General features: G+C 43.7%; 1 protein-coding gene across 11 annotated transcripts in view; it reads left to right on the forward strand.

Moving 5' to 3' along the window:
* Positions 1-14,231, forward strand: part of LOC147430000 (pentatricopeptide repeat-containing protein At3g09040, mitochondrial-like) — an 85,940-nt gene that overhangs the window by 16,879 nt on the left and 54,830 nt on the right. For 8 of the 11 annotated variants that reach the window (XM_086496187.1, XM_086496193.1, XM_086496191.1 and 5 more), the window contains exon 2: positions 13,808-13,942. The gene's annotated coding sequence lies outside the window, so the exon portion shown is untranslated. Of the gene's footprint in view, positions 1-13,347; positions 13,697-13,761; positions 13,943-14,231 lie in introns of those variants that run through there. The other 3 variants (XM_086496195.1, XM_086496196.1, XM_086496197.1) reach the window with 3 other exon arrangements.

The raw sequence follows: 14,231 nt of genomic DNA on the forward strand, positions 1-14,231 counted from the left end.
TGTTGACGCTCTACAATTGAGGTCAACTGTTTAGAATCAAGAGGGATGTAACAATGTCAGACTTTGTAAATAATTAATTTATTTACGAGAAAATAATTATCTAATAAGTTGTGTGCACATCAGAATAGATCTAGTAGTTCTGTGGACCTCAGGTGCGCCCAAATTTGGGCCAGAGCATCTCAAGGAGACCCTAGCAAAAATACCTTGAAGCCCTAGTGATTGGGAAATCGGGTCTTCAATAAAGGGGTAGATAGTAGCCTCAGATTTCAGGCTTAGATAATTACGCGCGTCAGTGCGAGCACATGAATGAGATGGGGTCCTTAGAACAACAGTAACCGTAAGGCCTGAATTATTTTTACGGCCTTAGGATAAGCACTTAAATTATTTTAAATGATTTATGTCGGACCAAATGGCCGGACAAGTGCGAACAGGTAATGCCAGAGTGTCCGTACGGCATTGTGATGGGGAGCAGCTAACATTTCATTAGTAGCATTTGTGTGTGCAGTTGTGAGTTAATTTGCACATTTCATTAATAGCCTAGGGACTTTTTAATGTGAATTGAATGGTTTTAAAGTTATTAAGTAAGTGTGCCACTTGGCCCACTTACCAATACTAAGTGGCTCTCTCACTCTCACTCTCACCCTCTCTCTTCTTCTAGCGCCCCCTCTTTTTGCTGGCTTGATAAGAGGCACCCCTCCCCACTTGTCAGTGTTGGCAGTGCTCCTACCCCCCCTATTGTGATTATGCTCTACGCATTGGAGCCCTCCATGGAAGCTTGAGAGCAGTCCCTTCTGACATATGTGGTGGCCTTGTGTGCCCATTGTTTAGAACAAGGGTTCTCATAGCCATAGTGAGCTTCTGGTGAAGTTTCATTGCGAGAAGTTGCAGCAAGCACTCTCTTCGTATAGTATGGTGGCTGTAAATTCTCTGTTTTCAGCCCTTAATCATCTCTTTTAGGGTGAATTTCAGCAAAGTACTCATAGAATTTAGTTCTTCTCTACCTACACTACGCGTACACTAAGTTTGGTGCGATTCCATTACGAAAAAGGTCTCTATTTCGGCATTGGAACGTGCTCAGGTAATATTTTCAGGTTATGTGCAAAAAATTACAGCAAGCATGTGTGTGTGCTTTTTGCGCGTCTCTCCCTTGTTTTTATTGTGCGTGTCACAAAGTGATGACGTGGCGGATAGCAGAAACCCTAATTTCTGCCAGAAACCCTAAAATTCCTGCAAACCCTAATTTTTGCTAGAAACCCTAAATTTCGGAAATCGCGGAGGCGGATTATTATTATTATTATTATTATTATTTTTTTTTGGAAAATGATGAGCGACGCGAATTTTGCTTTTGCTTTTTTTTATAAAAAAAAAAGAGAAAAGACTCTCTAAGAGAGAGAGAGAACTGATGCTTTTGATTTTAAAAGCTTTTGGGGCTCTGCTTTTGGGCATCCCTTGTAACCTTTAAATTAGTGGTGAGGGCCTCACTTCTCAGAGCATTTGGACGCAGAGTCTGAGAGTGAAACCCTAACCGCTCTCTTGTACTTTGATGATTGATTAATATAAAAAGAAATACCGAAAGGGGCGCCAGTCTTTGGGGCCAATATCTCTAGGCACGGAACTCCGCCGGGCTAGTGCAAATCTATTGTGATCTGTGAATTGTTTTGAAGTGGTTATTTGGTGCTGTCGCGGTTGATTCTTGACTTGGAGTGTCCAAGGCTGTTACAGTGGTATCAGAGCACGGCCGATTTCTCTTCTACGGGAAATCCGATTTCCGAATTTTTTTCCGCGGCACCTATGGCTTCAGGCAATGATCAGTCGACTCCCTCTGCATCTGGAGATGCGGGCTGGGATCACAACGAAGATTCAGGCAGAGAGTATGGCCCGCCTTGGTCTACTTAGGCGGAGCGGCGAGAGATAGAGCGTCGCCAGTTGATCGGCGATGCAACAAAGATGATGCTCAATTTTGCCAAAGACCCGAAGATGGCAAAATATATGAACCAGACCTCTTTGGAAGAGGTACAGATGGAGTGGCAGAGAACCACAACACCACTCCCGAAACCAGCTCTCAAGAAACCTTCTGCCTCCAAGAAATATACGGAGAAGGAACTGGAGAACGTGGTTGATGCACGGATTGCTTAGCTTTTTGACACGCAAAAGAAAGCCAAAAAGCACGGCAAAAAGCAGAAGAAAGGGCAAGAGAAAGGCAAAGAAGGCTAAATCTCGCCAGAGACTGACAGTTCTACTGAGGACTCGTCTACAGACAGCTCAGATTCCGATGACGGAAAGTTTTATGCGAACAAGAAGAATTTTTACAAAGCCAACCAGTATGACTTTCTCGAAGATAAAAGCAAGAAAGTCCGAGAGTTTAAGGAAGGTGGCCACTCGATCAAGTTTGATACTTTTCAGGATACTCAGATGTTTCGAAGGCTTTGTCTTTTATACAGCAGTTTGACATCGCTTTCGCGGGAGGACGCTATTCAGAGCACTCCAAGATTCGGAGAGCTGCCTCTTACTCTAAGGGGAATGCTCGTACTTGGTGGTCCACGCTTTTATTAAGCAAGACTGTGCCAGTTACATGGCTGAAATTCAAGAGGCTTTTTATTTCTTCTTGGTTGACTCAAGAGTTTGAGCGAGATATACGAGCTGCTTGGAACCATCTCCGGATGACCAAGAGCGATACAGTGAATTCTTATTGTGAAAGATTCTGGAGCTCTTTTCTACCCGCCTCTTCATTCAAGAAGATCTCGTTCAGAGAACAGATTGAGCGGTTTACCTTGGGTCTACCTATAGAGATTCGAGACCACTGCTTGGAACAGAAGTCAGCTTCTATTCAGGAGTTGATGAGTCATGCGAAGCGGGGCTTTGCAATTCACTCTGACAGTCTGACCTACCCCACAGATGAGGACATGACACAACGAGCCGAACAGACTTCTGGGAATGAAAGTAGAAAGAAAAAGAGCAAGCCAGAGAAAAAGGATGCACAACCCAAGCTTACTCCTGGGGAGAGAGCTCGCTTCATCAGAGAGGGGAAGTGCTTTGGATGCGGGAAACATGGACATATTTCCGCAAAGTGCCCTGATAAGGCACAGAAAGAACAGAATGATAAAAACGACGACAGGTCTGAGAGTTCGAGAGCAGCTGAGGAATGTGGCAGAAAAGGCAGATAGAAAAGCAGAACTGGTACCACATGGCGTGGGACCTGCACCGAATCTAATGAATGAAAGTACAAACTTTGCCGCTTTCGGGGCAAAGCGAAGGATCAGGAAGCTCTTTTGAAGGAGCCAAGGCCAACTTCTTTTCACTTGGAATTGGCGGCTCGATTTGGAACTACGCTCGACAGACTGACGCCATAGGCGGAGGTAGTTCGACTGGCACCCGGATGGGATGTTGCCATTACACCGAGCATTGGCAAACTTCGTTTGCAATGACAGGGGTGTTCAGGGCACGTGAGTGACGTTCTACTCGGGATCCCTTGGTACCACAAGAACTACGCCGTGGTTGACTACCGGGCCGAGAAAGCGACTTTGATAAATGAAGGGCTTAGAGATTGTACTTGATGAACTTCAGTTTTCTTACTCATTCTTTTGGGAGAACTGAACGATGGATAAAGGTTGAATATGTTTTGACCTGAAGAAAAGAACGCCAAGATTTTTTTCTCCACGCTCATGCCGATTGCTTTTGAGAGGGCCTGAAGATCATACCATTGATCTGATATCTGGAAGCATGCCACCGAATCGGCCACCTTATCGTGTGAGCCGAGTACAGAATGAAAAGATTATGAACTCAGTGAAAGACCTCTTGGAAAAGGGTCTTGTCCAGCCTAGTACTTCACCGTATTGCTCTCCAGTGTTGTTGGTTTTGAAGAAAGACGGATCTTGGAGAATGTGCATGGATTATAGCACTCTCAACGAAATCACCATCAAGAACAGATTTCCGATTCCTAGGATCGATGATATACTCGACAGGTTACAGGGATCCTCGTGCTTTAGCAGGATTGACTTGAAGAGTGGATATCATCAGATCAGGATAGCGCCAGGAGATGTCTACAAGACAGCTTTTCGGACGACTTTTGGGTTATTTGAGTTTTTGGTGATGCCTTTTGGCTTAACCAATGCTCCTGCGACATTTAACCGGATGATGGACAGGATTTTTCGAGAGTACAGGCTATTTGTTGGCACTTTCTTTGACGACATCATTGTTTTCTCCAAGAATGAGGCAGAACACAGAGATCATCTGCTTCAAGTCTTTCAGGCATTACGAGATCACACGTTAGTGATTAATGCAAAGAAAAGTGAATTTTTCCTACTAGAGATACACTTTTTGGGACACATTGTGTCAGCAGCAGGAGTGCGAATGGACCCGGCCAAGATAGAGACTATCCGTGATTGGCCCGTTTTGAGGAATGTCCATGAAGTTAGAAGCTTCTTGGGACTGTGTTCGTACTACAGGCGGTTCATATGAAAGTTTGCAGAGGTTGCTTCCCCTTTGCATATCTTGACACAAAAAGGAGTACCTTTTTCGTGGGGACCCACAGAGGTGACTGCCTTTTAGACATTGAAAGAGAAATTCACTACAGGACCAGATTTGACTTTGCCGGACTTGCAAAAGTCATTTGAAGTATTTTGTGATGCTTGTGGTCGTAGTTTGGGTACGGTCTTGATGCAAGAAGGCCATGTCATAGCTTACGAGAGCCGTTTGTTCTCTAGGCCGGAGATGACAGCACAGATCTATGGGAAAGAGCTTTTGGCGGTTATCCACGCTCTTACTCAGTGGCGGCATTACCTACTCGGAGCGGATTTTACTGTCTTTACAGACCATCAGAGTTTGCGCTACTTCTTGTCACAGAAGCAGCTTTCGGAAAAGCAGATGCGGTGGGTGAACATCTTGTCACAGTTCCACTTCCAGATTGTCCATGTGCAGGGACAGAAGAATGTGGTGGCAGATGCTTTGTCTCGAAAACCGTTGGTTCTGGCTATTTCCGCGATACATCATAGGAGCTTCGAGGATATGGTCGATCAGTGTGCCACAGATACAGATTTTGCAGATATTTTCACACGGATACGGGATGGGGAGACAGTAGCTGGATACTCCCTTCGGGAAGGCTACTTGATGAAAAAGACTATGTTGTGCGTTACACAGCCGTTGAGGGAAAAGGTTATGACTGATTGCCACTGTCCACCTTTTACGGGTCACCGCGGCATTGCTACCACCATGAAAGGGGTAGAGAGAGATTTCTTTTGGCGGAGACTGAAGAAGGATGTGGAAGAGTTTGTGCGCAGTTGCTTGGTATGCCAGAAGGTCAAGTTTGACAGGCATAAGGCACAGGGATTGTTACAGCCTTTACCCATACCCACCCGTCCCTGGGAAAATATTGAAATGGATTTCATTTTTTTTGATCTCCCGAGAATACAGAATGATCACGATGATTTTCCGATTACATGGCACGCCTGAGACGATTGTCTCCGACAGAGACCCCAGATTTATGAGTTTGTTTTGGAAGGCAATTTGGGAGAACATTGGCACGCGGTTGCAGTTCTCGTCATCGTTCCACTTGCAGACTGACGGGCAATTTGAGATTGCCAATTCAGTGATTTTAGATTTATTGAAGTCTTGTATCTCGGATCAGAAGACTCAATGGGAAAAGAACTTACCTTTGGTGGAATTTGCCTACAATAACACGATACACTCTTCGACGGGGAAGACGCCATGTGAGATTGTTGAAACTGCTGCGAAGGTTCCATCCTTCCTGAGCACGAAAGATTAGAAATTTGAAGCGGATGAATATTCGCGAGACTTGGATACGGCTTTTGCCAAGGTTCGCGAGACTTTGCAGAAGTCTCAAGAACGACAGAAAAAGGCAGCGGATCGCCATCGTCGCGACATGAAATTGAAGGAGGATGATTGGGTGCTCTTACGTTTTGAGAAGGCACGCCTACGAAAGAACAAGGGAAAGGAGAGGCTTTTTCCAAACCTTAGTATGCGATACTACGGCCCTTTCCAGATTACTGAAAAGATAAATGAAGTCTCCTTCCGACTGAAACTGCCAGATATTGGAGGATTCACAATGCATTTCATGTGAATCTCTTGAAACCTTTTAAAGGTGATGTGCCTGATGATGGGGAGCTTGATGAGCAACCCGAAGTGGAAGAAAACGAGGAGATCCTTGTTCCTGAACAGATTTTGGCACATAAGGATACGAAGAATAAGGGTAAAGTCCGAAGGCGGTTCTTGGTTAAGTTCAAGAATTATCCTGCACTTGATGCGAAGTGGATGGAGGAGGAGGACCTAGCAGATACCCCTCAGATTGTGAAACTTTACCTCGATGCTTTTGGTTTAGCATAGTCTACTCCAAATGAAACCCAGAATTCAGCCTGGCCGAAGATCTGGTGCAGTGGGATGCACAAGAGAGGAGTTACTCCACTCCTTTGTCAACAGATGCCTCGATTTTGATACTAAAGTCACTGAAACATCCTCTTTGAGCTTCAGGGATACTGAGAGCTAACAGTATTCTGCTGGATGACTTTATGAAATGGAATTCCTGATTATGATACTGATTTGTTCTTGACTTCTTGTAAGTGCAAAAACTGATAGCCGAAATGACTGCAGCATTTTGGTCTGATTGATCTCGAATAGACATGGTTGCAATAGGGGTTAGTCAATCGGACATCGATGAGGTCCCGATTGGACCTAGATGTGATTGCTAGCTACATTGCCGATAAATCATGGTCTAAGATCTCAATGAATGTTGAATGTCATGTGATGTCCTGTGATGTCTGGTGATGTCCTGTGATGTCGTGTGATGTGACTATCGATTTTGTACATGTGCTAGATGTGTGTTCCTAGTACGTAGGTACTAACAGTCAGTATCTGCTAAGACGGTTTATGGCTTTTGTCGGTTTTGCAGGCGTAATCGCGGTCGATTACAATGCTTTCAAGAGGGGGGTATGTCACAAAGTGATGACGTGGCGGACAACATAAACCCTAATTTCTGCCAGAAACCCTAAAATTCCTGCAAACCCTAATTTTTGCTAGAAACCCTAAATTCCGAAAATCGCGGAGGCGGATTATTATTATTATTATTATTTATTTTTTTTGGAAAATGATGAGCGACGCGAATTTTGCTTTTGCTTTTTTTTATAAAAAAAAAAGAGAAAAGACTCTCTAAGAGAGAGAGAGAACTGATGCTTTTGATATTAAAAGCTTTTGGGGCTCTGCTTTTGGGCATCCCTTGTAACCTTTAAATTAGTGGTGAGGGCCTCACTTCTCAGAGCATTTGGACGCAGAGTCTGAGAGTGAAACCCTAACCGCTCTCTTGTACTTTGATGATTGATTAATATAAAAAGAAATACCGAAAGGGGCGCCAGTCTTTGGGGCCAATATCTCTAGGCACGGAACTCCGCCGGGCCAGTGCAAATCTATTGTGATCTGTGAATTGTTTTGAAGTGGTTATTTGGTGCTGTCGCGGTTGATTCTTGACTTGGAGTGTCCAAGTCTGTTACAGCGCGAATGATTATGCATAAAGGGACACAGTTAGCGAAAGGTAGACTCTCATTTCAAGAGCTTCCGTTGAGTTTTGTGGAAGATAGACTCTCGTTTTCGATCCCAAAATCTCATAGTAGAGGGAAAATCCTCTCAGTATTCAGAGAGTAGCTTTCGCACTCTCTCAGTCAAAAGCAGAAAAGAAAGAATAGAGGATGGGCTATTGCCCCGTTCCTATGCTTGTAAAGATTCTCCCTTAGTAATAAAGATAATCTCTTTATGGGGGGGACCAGCCCATCTTCTGGTCCTTAATGAAGTGTCAAGCTTTCTCTCTCCCTCTCTAATTCTCTTGAGTATTTGAAGTACAATTAAAAATTAGTTTACGCTTCCGTATTTTTTATGACACGGGGAAGACGCCATTTGAGATTTTTGAAGGTGCTCCGAAGGTTCCACCCTTCTTAAGGACGAAAGATAAGATTTTTGAAGCGGACCAGTACACGAGGGACTTGGACATTGCTTTTGCCAAGGTCCGGGAGGCTTTACAGAAATCTCAAGAAAGATACAAAAAGGAAGCAGATTGACATCGTCGCGATTTGAAATTAAAGGAGAATGATTGGGTGCTCTTACGTTTTGAGAAGGTACGCCTCAGAAAGAAAAAAGGAAAGGAGCGGCTTTTTCCAAAGCTTAGCATGAGATACTGTAACCGGCCTGTTCAATCCAAAAAGGGCGGTAGACTTTACTCTAAACCTTGATTTAGCTTTCACCCATTATTAGTCGTCTATTTTACCTGTACTTTCAAGACACAACCAAGGGGAGAGGGATACAGGCTGCTAGATTGCACCTGTATGAGTAGACGGACACCAGATTGGCCCCTAACTTAGGCGCCCCTTTCGGTATTTCTTTATTATTCAAAAGAGGGAATAAACGCTGTGGTTCCTACAAGCTGCCCCGCACAAACTCGGCTGAATTTCCACTGTTCCAGCCCGATTTCGGCAGCATAACTGTACTAGAACCCTTCACGGTCAGTATTCCCACGCATTGACTGACTTTCCCGACGCATACGGGCACTTTGCAAAACCTGGCGAGAATCTGCAGCACGCTGAATTCTCTGTTTTCAGCCCTGAAAAATGCGCCAGATCGCCTGTACAGCGGTCCCCTTGCGTCCCCGAACCTCCTGGGGGTATTAGGGTCCGTTTAGGGCCAAAACCCTAAACCTGCAAAAATACACAGCAGGCTGTAATTCACTGTTTCGGGCTCCGTTCCGCGTGCCGGTCGCATCCCTAGCAAGTCCTCGAGCTCCCGCACCTGTAGGGCTACTTGCCCTTTGAATCGGACGAGATTTCTGGCGTGAAACCTCTCCGAATTCACCTGTACCTGCGGGGGGATTAGCCGCTAGCTAATCCAGTACCTGTGCAAGAGGCTCTTGCCTCGGCAATCGCGCATGAACCCACACAACTGTACATTGGTCAAATGAAGAGCCCACTAGAGGGGCATAACATACTGCCAAAGGGGAGAGAGAGGGCAGTGCGTAGCGTGCAGGGCATCACTCCTGGCACCGCACTGTGCATAAGAGGGAAAGCAAGCACTCCATAGCTCTTAACCTGTGACCAAAGCTGCAAATGAGCCTCTCCCAGCTTAAAATTCAGCGCCAACTCTCTCTTGCATTAGAAACTGCACCAGAATGTGCCACTTGGCACATTTACAAGCATTTTCCCGTTTCGGGGTTGCCGCCTAAAAATATCCCAACCGGTTGCCCAGTTGACTTCACGGCAGAATAAGAAAATGTTCCCTTTGTCATTCCGGAGGTAATGACGCCAACACATTTTCAGGTCCCAAAATAGCAGTTCCCTAATTTTTAGGAGATGCTGCCATTGTATCTTTCTAGGTCATCCGACCCTCTTTGTACACTGCGGCCACATCCAGAACTGAAATGTAGCCTCTGTAGCAAAGGATTCCACTTTGGCTAGTCAATGACCCCACTTGGCTAACCATAGTCCTTGTCCAACCTTAGTGCTCTCTTGCCCTCAGGCCTGGACTCCCTCTGGACAGTTCCACACTAGCTATGCAATGCAGGGCAGTTAGATTTCCCGAGGGGTGTTTCCAAAAAGTGAAAGTAAATAGATAATAAGAAAGAAATCAACAAAAAGGATAGATAGTAGTCACACGCTGGTGACAGATACTATGGACCTTTCCAAATAAAAGAAAAGATAAATGATGCCTCCTTTAGATTGAAGCTGCCCGATACTTGGAGAATTCACAATGCTTTTCATGTGAGTCTCCTGAAGCCTTTGAAAGGCGATGTGCCCGATGATGGGGAGCGAGATGAGCAACCCGAAGTGGAGGAAAGTGAGGAGATACTCGTTTCAGAACAGATATTGGCACATAAAGATAGAAAGATAAAAGGTAAAGCGATAAGACGGTTCTTGGTTAATTTCAAGAACTATCGCGCATTGGATGCGAAGTGGATGGGGGAGGAGGACCTGGCAGATACTCCTCCGATTGTGAATCTTTACCTTGAAGCATTCGGTTTAACATAGTCTACTTCGATAGAACCCCGATTTCAGCATGGGTGGAATTGGGTGCAACGGGCTTGCATGAGAGGGGAGTCACTCCGCTCCTTTGTCAATAGATTGCCCCGATTTTTGATTATAGAGTCATTGATGTCCCTATTGGGTTTCAGGGATACACAATATTCTGCTGTAATGACTTTAAGATTTGGAATTCCCGATAATATGATACTGATTTGTACTTGACTTGTCTAAGTGCAGGAACTGATAAACAAAATGATTGTAGCATTTCGGTCTGATAAATCTCTATAGACATGATTGCAATAAAGATTAGTTAATAGGGCATTTGATAGGTCCCGACTGGATCTAGATGTGATTGCTAAATACGTTGCCGATTAATCGTGGTCTGAGATTGGAATGATTTTTGAATGTGATTTGTCATGTGATGTCCTGTGATGTGACTGTTGATTGGTACATGTGCTAGATGTGTTGTTCCTAGTGCGTCGGTACTAACAGTCAGTGTATGCTAAGACAGTTTATGGCCTTTGTCTGTTTTGGAGGCGTAATCGAGGGCGATTACAATGCTTTCAAGAGGGGGGTATGCCACAAATTGGTGATGTGGCATAGCCTTGGACACACTTACAAAGTGGGGCAGCAGAGCACACACACACACCTCGGCTGACAGACAGTCCCGGAAAAACTGCTGACATGTTGATGTGGCATACCGTACGGACCTCCGTGAATTGGGCGCAAAAAGCGGGACAGACTGTACGGAAATTTTCTTTTGCGATGACCAGCCGATGACATGGCAAAAGCATACGGAATTCTTGAAATTACGCTGGACAGCTTTTTTTTGACCTATTGCTTTATTTTAAGAAGCTTTTAAGTTACAGCTTTTGGGGCTCTGCTTTTGGGCATCCCTTGTAACATATAAATAAGTGGGCAGGGCCCTCACTTCTCAGAGCATTTGGACGCAGAGTCTGAGAGTGAGAACCCTCCCACTCTCTTGTACTTTGAACACAGATTAATACAAAAAGAAATACCGAAAGGGGCGCCAGACTTTGGGGCCAATATCTCTAGGCACGGAACTCCGCCGGGCCGTGTCGAATCAATTGTGAATTGTTTTGAAGTGAATCTTTGCTGTGTCGCGGTAGAATCTTGACTTGGAGTGTCCAAGTTTGTTACAACCAGCATGTTGTGTCTCCCTGCAAAGCTAACTGTCGAGAGGACTCAAGTGCTAAGCGGGCATATCTGTCTATGGGAAGGTCCCACAAACGGTGTATAAAGAAGAATGATCTGGTAAGCGCCTCAACCGCTTGGGGGGGGGGGGCTAGCTCTGCTCGAATAATGTCATGTGGTACTGAAGCCTTGGCTCTAATAAGCCGTGCAAGTAGAGACCAAAGGCTTCTCCATACCTCCCCATCCATCAGTGCTACTTTTCCTCCCGTGGTGGTCCACGGAAGGCCCCCATATTTGAACTCCGTATAACAATGCAATTCCATCTTTAACCTTGTCCTTGCACAACATTTCACAACCTAAATTGTGTGAAAAAATGGGTCCTGTTTTTGGCTTTTTTCAACTTTTTGCAACTATATCACTCTAGAATTCATGTTTGTGAGGTCTATAATGCTAGAGAACTATCTTTAGTAGTCCTCAACATGTCCTGATGCTTCTAGGGAGAAATAAATGTTAAAGTTGTAAGTTATGACCAAATTACAAAAATTATCAAATCTTGTTTTTAGCCAATTTTAGCTCTTCTATGATTTTTTTGGTGGCTTTCATGATATCCAAATGCAGTTTTGATTTTCTATGTCGCATATTGTAACATAAAGCTAATATTCCTTGAGTTTTGGGGCACCTAATACCCTATTTTGCATAGTAGACAACGATGGTTGATTTTTTCAATTATAGAAGAAAACGAAACATTCTAGTATATCAAGTATAGCTTTTTCAATATTGTTAGTTTCTTGTGACAACTACATGCATTTTGTAGGTAGTAACCATATCTAGTCATAAGGATCAAATTTGATTAGATATTGAATAGTTTCTATGGGATTCTACAACTCATAATGTTGAACCCAGTTTTTTCATGTTTGCTGTATTTAGCACTTCATCTTTGTCCCCAAGATTCCCCTTGGTAAGAGATGTATTATTCTTTTGACATGCTCCATGGCTCCTTATGAACATAAAGGACAATAGGGAACTAAGAAAACATGCATATATTATTTGTATTGAGCGTGGCTATAGAAACTTTGTGATAGGTTTGCAGAATGGTAAAAATTCAACTTTTTTGTACCTATTTCTTTTGGCAAAACAAAAAATAGTGAGTGAGAAGCAATCATATGTTCTGATCACCAACACATTGAAGTTAACTAGGGAATTTATCTCAAGTCCTACAAAAATCCCTAATCTTATTTTTATGCAACAAAATGTAAGAAATGACTGTTTTGATGAAAATGTACTGGTCCATCAACTTTGGAGGCTTGGTGTGACCAAAAGATGAAAAATTTTACAAGTTTCTTATTTTTTCCATGTGTAGTAGGCCTTGAACTATAACCTCATGAAAGGATTTTACAAAATGAGTGGATCTACTATGGTTTTGGAGGTTTTTTTCAAAACCCTGAAAGGACACTTTTATGTCCTGTTAGGTTACCAACCTAGTGTTAAACACCATAACCTTGGTTTTCCAAAGGTTGACAGACAAACCACTATTATGAGCAAACCTGTGCAATGCATCCAATTGATGTTGCATCCCCTCTGGAGAGTCAGAAATCGGGGACATCACTTGATAGAGCTGTCCAGCTAGGACGAGCCAGACGCCCCAAGCGACGAGGATCCTCACATTGCTAGAGATGCATATATAAGCGGATTAGGATCCTCATTAGTCAATATCGAACATGACCTTCTTCTCATCAAGGACATTGACACCCTACAACGAGCCTACAACAAAGACCAATGCTTGATCTCTTGAGATGAGCTATTGTACACCTTGAGCCTCTACCCCCTATTCCCCCACTCCTCCAGTGTATTGATGTATATGATAGTCTCTAGCTCTCATCTGCCCTACCCTATTCACCATGTTTATTGTCCCCTCCCACCTACCCATCGATCTATGAAATACCTAGACTTTAGATTTTCTGTTTAATTTCTATTTTCATAGCTTTCCAAACAGAGTATCAGATTCTATTGGGATGCAACTTTTGGTCTCATAGGTCATTTTTGCCTTTTGAAGACATTTAATATTTTATTTCATTTCATTTCATCTCTCTCTCTCTCTCTCTCTCTCTCTCTCTCTCGTTTGTGCACAGCTGTGTCCTCATGTTTACGAGGATGAAGGCCTTGGTTCATGCTCATGCTCATGCAGGATATGCCCAACAGGTCAGGGCCAGAAAGGTTGGACTGTTTTGAGCAGATGTGACGCAAGGGTATCTCTCCTAATGTACTCTTTGGGGATGTATTTATAGAAGGATATGGCAAATGCTTTGATCAATATGTATGCAACTGGTGGGGTCATTGCTGGTCCCTTGTTGGGCATATCCTACAATCAATGCAGTTCAAGAGACAGCATCCCCAACAGTAAGCATTTGGTGGGGTCATTGCTTGTGGTTCCTGCAGGGAACTTTTTTGGTGGGGTCTTCCCTTCTTGTCTATTATTGGCATAGTTTTCACCATCATCCTCAATGTGGCCTCACCACAAATCCCACTAGTGTAGAATTTGCCTTACAAGAGTTTCGCTTTTCATTACGATCATCACCTCATTTCAGAGTTTTTGATGTAGGTTCAAGTTGCATGGGTGATGGTAAAGAGGCTCTTTCTGTTTGCAGATTGCTTTGTATGAGAGCTTGTTGTCTAGTCTACAACGAATACTATTTACTGAGGAGGCTGATTTTTCCTACGTGCGAGTCATGGGTGCTTGCCTAATTGCACGTGCTGATGAGACTCCTGATCTTTTTATGAAGGTACACTCCCTCTTTATTCTGTCAATTTTGCTATGAAAAAGCACCTTAACTTACACACGAATTTTGAGGGGTTTTTGTTGTGAAAGGGCATTTGGATTAGTTGAGTGCTTCTTCAATGCTTATCCAAGGGAAAAAGTGAGACATTGAAAGGGGGAAATCAAGCAAAATGTTGTTTGTCATGGTTGTTTTGCCCCTAGAAAGCTTACATTCTGACCACTAGTTATCCCAGGCCGAGCAGCATCCCATTACATATTTCACTTCTGACTTCTTTTTTGCAGCTTACGATAAC

Source organism: Adiantum capillus-veneris, chromosome 22 (genome assembly GCF_014529385.1).
Source record: "Adiantum capillus-veneris isolate H3 chromosome 22, ASM1452938v2, whole genome shotgun sequence".
In the NCBI taxonomy this organism is placed as follows: domain Eukaryota; kingdom Viridiplantae; phylum Streptophyta; class Polypodiopsida; order Polypodiales; family Pteridaceae; genus Adiantum; species Adiantum capillus-veneris.